The 4,422-nt window shown below is 44.9% G+C and overlaps 1 pseudogene; it reads right to left on the reverse strand.

Annotated features, from left to right (window-relative positions):
- Positions 1-1,411: 1,411 nt before the first annotated feature.
- Positions 1,412-1,530, reverse strand: LOC136650094 (5S ribosomal RNA; annotated as a pseudogene).
- Between the last annotated feature and the right edge of the window lie 2,892 nt (positions 1,531-4,422).

Consider the following 4,422-nt stretch of genomic DNA (forward strand, 5'->3'; position numbering starts at 1 on the left):
CACCTGACACATGTAACAAAAAAGACTCCTGACTTGAGTCAAACAGAGTTCTGAAAATGTTCTGGACGAATTGCCATGACTGTCCATTAAGACTCATGCATGAGTGCCGAGTCATGGCTAGACTCGGTATTCGACTTCAGTCTAACCATGGTGGATTTGCCTATCTCTGGTCAGAAGTGGGGACATGATTGGAGAGAGATGGGATTTCAGTACCAGACTAGTGCCACAATCCTATTGGCACCTAGCACTGCCAGAAAAAGCATTCCGGTGGTGCTAGGCGCTTTCTATCTGACACAAAAGGCAACATGCTGGAGTGTGTGGCCTTGCTGCCACCACAAGCGATGAGTGGTTGGTTCCATGCATCAGCTGGAGCCAATGCCCACTTGCCTCAGTGAGTACATGTAGGGAAAGAAATAGGGTGGAGGTGGGTGGAATGGGGTGGCAAAGGGGAGTGGGGAGGAGGGTTAATCTGAACCAGGAAGGGCTGGATGGCAGTGGCATCTGCCAAAACCTAACCTCTTCCAGAGAACCATGTGAGCAGTCCAAGCGCTGAATGCAAAAATCACCAAGGGGATCACGTAAGCAGCATCCCTTGTCACACATGGTTCCTGATCCATCAAGAGAGGCATAAATTCCACCATCATGAAATTGGGCCATTTGTTTATGAAAGAGCCCAATCCTAGCCAAGTCTACTCGGAACTAAGTCCCATTATAGTCAATGAGGCTTACTCCCAGGAAAGTATGGAAAGGATTGCAGCCAAATTCTGATAACCCTGAGAGAACATTCTAGCCAAATTCATTGTGAACATTCTATTTGGCTCAACAGAAGTTGCCATTCTCCTCCACTTTAGCCTTACAACACGTTCACAGCTGTTTGTTCAGTAGCATACTCCAACTTCAGCTGGACTTCCTTTTTGGTAAGTAGGGTTAGAACTGCAGCATCAGATTTGATCAAAGCTACTAATGGTAACACTGAAATTTCCACAGGGAAGTCTGGGCCCACTGCCAAATACCAAATGAGTTCACAACTGGTATGTTCGTGGTCTTGGGATGCCTTGTATTTATAAGACCGACAATATCCAATCTCAAAACAGCATGGACAGATTGATCCAGGAGTAAAGTTCACATGCAATACTTCCTAATATTTTCTGGTAAGAATTTGATCACTGGTCAATTGTTAAAGTCCTGGATTTTGTCGCTTCACTGAGAAAATGAACACACTGCAGAATTCCTCAGATTCGAAAACATTCTGTTCTTTCCCCTCTTCCTTTTCCATACCTTTAACATTGATAACCAATCCAAAAACCTCTCAGTAAGACAACAACACTCCTACAGAGACAAGACTTTTGTTTCTTTAAAAGCTCTGAAGCAGGATGGTTGGCAACCTTCAGTCTCGAAAGACTATGGTATAAGCCTACACCACCCAGTATTCCCAGGTGGTCTCCCATCCAAGTACTAACCAGACCTGACCCTGCTTAGCTTCCGAGATCAGAACAGATCGGGCATGTGCAGGGAAGCAGGATAATATTCAGTGTTTACAACTACAGCTTTCCATTACAACAATGCCTTGTTTAAAATCAGAAGAGCCATGGGAAGTTTGTTTTGCTCAAAGCTCTTGAAGGCCCAGTAGTATTGTCTGTTTGGTAATATAGTCATCCTATCTTTAGATCAGTGTTTCTCAACTAGTCGTATGGGTACCACCAGTAGTACCTGAGATGGTGTCTGGAGGTACTGGCTGAATCCCTACTGCCCAGCAGTGAAGCCAGGAACGTGACAGAACAAACACTGGTAGGAGACTCAGCTCAGTGGGCAGAGCTCCAAAGCATGCTTTCCTGTGCTCGAAAAAGCCCTCCTGTCCACTCTGAGCCTCATACTGGTGTTCGTAGTATCACATCTGGCCTCCCAACGCAGAAGTAACTGGCGATGATGTTACTTCCGGTGGCACTTTGAATAGGTGGACCATATGAAGTGGTATGTGGAGGACAAACCTTGAGAAACACTGCTCTAGATTACAGTATCTGTCTCCAGGGAGCTGGTGTGGTGTGGTGGTTAAGAGACTGACCCACAAATCAGGACTTCCCAGTTCTAATTTAATCTCTGCCATGAATTCACTAGGGATCTTGGGCAACTGCCTTTCTTGGGCAGCTGAATTCTAAGCTGGGACTGCATGGGCCACACAGCCTCTGCTGTATCCAACACAGCTTTGGAAAAGGCTTGAGGTCTCCTTGGGATCTTTTTCCCCCTTAGAACGAGTAATGCGCCAGGTAGCACTATGGGGCTACTTGGATCTGCACCTGCTAAATTGCAGGCACAAGTCCGCGCTGGCCTGTGTAATGCCCGCAGGCCTGGGAAGGAGGTGATGAAACAGTGAAGGCCTCCTCTGCTGATCCCACTCCCTTGCAGGCCTTAATCTGCCCCCCATAAAAATGGATCAATGAGACTAATTGTTCAAAGAGCCAATAATAATAATAATAATAATAATAATAATAATAATAATAATAATAATAATAATAATACAGGTATTTATATACCACCTTTCTTGGTCATGAGATTTCTCCTCAGACTTTAATTCAAGGCGATTTACATAGGCAGGCAATACTAAATCCCAATAGGGATTTTTACAATTGAAGAAGGTTCTGTCTTTCAAGAACCACAACATTTCAGATGGATCTTTTATGATCTGGTATCGCATTCTGGCCTCCATTTTCCTCCCACACAGGCTGACAGCGGCCAAAGAGCAGGTGGAATAACTCGGCTCGGCTTGTCAGCTGCTTCAAGGTCTCGCCGTTCCGGTGCCGGTGGCCTTGAACTGGCGACCTTCGGATGTTATCTTCAGGCAAATGGAGGCTCTACCCTCTAGACCTGACCTCCTGCCCCAATGAGATTATGACACAGCATTCTGTGTCATCATCTGCCCTCTCTCACCCCCAAACACCCCCTCCCCACCTCTGAACCACCTTCCCACAGCCCCTTCCACACCTTACCTGTGGCGCAACCTTATCTGCTCCGTCTAGTGGACGATTTGGATGCAGTGTTGGTGGCGCAGCGCAGTCCTCCCACTGGTGCGGCTTACTTGTTTGGTGCAAACCTGCTGAACAGTGCATTTGTGACACCCTCTGCCAGTGCGGGGACCACTGCGCTAGCGGATCTTCTAGATTAGATTGTGTCCTCCGTTTTCTGTTCCCCAGTTGCTACTTGAAGATAATAATACTGAACTTTAGAGGGCTATTGTAAGGGGAAGAACAAGATAAGGCATGTGAAGCACACCTTACCGTTGGAAAGTTCTGTACAAATGTTAAGGTGTATTAAGTATTAAACTGAATTAAATAGATTGAATCCAAGCCAGAAATATACAGCCTGTATGTCAAGTATAGTGGCCCCCATTTTCGGAACATTGCCCTGTGCTTTTCATAGCTGCATAACAAACAATTCTCCATCTCACTCCTTTCCCAGCTGGAAAAATGTCCACACTTCCGCATTCCATACAACCGTAAAGGGGCAAGGACCCTGCTAGAGAGAAACTGGTTCCAGGATCACAGAACTGAAATTCTGACATGTCCTGCAATTCTACTGAATCAGTCATCCATAGTATTTAGTCTGAACTAGCTTTTGCACTGGTACCCACCACAGTGAGATCTAGTGAAAATGTCTCAGTGCGCTGCTTCTTGGGTGTAGAAAACAGCATTGAACTGCACTTACTTCCAAAGCCCAGAATGAATAAAAGGCCCCATCTTACTGGACTCTCAGTCTAGCTGATATTTTGTGAGAATCAATTCAATAGACAGAAAGAACAGACAAAAAACAAACTGTGTCATGATTAAAGTAAGGAAACAAGATGTGCCAAGTTCTTTTTCTCACCCTGTCATAGGGGAACTTTTAGCGGAAAGCAGGGGCAGAGAAAGAAGAAAGAATGAGAGATGTTTGCCTGCTTGCATTTTATTTAACAAACGTCCCTGATGTTGCAAAACACCAACTCGTTGTTTTTGTTAAATAATTAAGACTGTCAAGGAATCTATTTCACAAGCCAGGTGCAAAATTAAAAGGTTCCAGGCAGGAAACAGGAGATCATTGTACTATTGAAAGCAAGCAGATACCAAGTAAAGATTATATAGCAGTGCTTATTAAATTTTTTAACACCTTCCAGCCAAAGCTGAAGGAGAAGCAGTGCAGTGTAGAATCTGCCAACAGGGAGCAGGTCCAAATCACATCGCTGGAGGAAGAAAGGAAGAACGAAGGGCTATTAATTCTGATGTCAGAAGAACAAGGGTGCCCCAAAAAGTGGATCAAATAACTTGCTGCACAATTGTAGAATTTCCTCCAACACCATAATGGAAAATTCTCCTTTGACCTTTTCGAACCACACACAGCATTTTTGCTCCAGAAAATCATAGTCTGTATTTTGGAGAGATTCTGATTGGTGCC

Source organism: Tiliqua scincoides, chromosome 4, assembly GCF_035046505.1.
Source record: "Tiliqua scincoides isolate rTilSci1 chromosome 4, rTilSci1.hap2, whole genome shotgun sequence".
In the NCBI taxonomy this organism is placed as follows: domain Eukaryota; kingdom Metazoa; phylum Chordata; class Lepidosauria; order Squamata; family Scincidae; genus Tiliqua; species Tiliqua scincoides.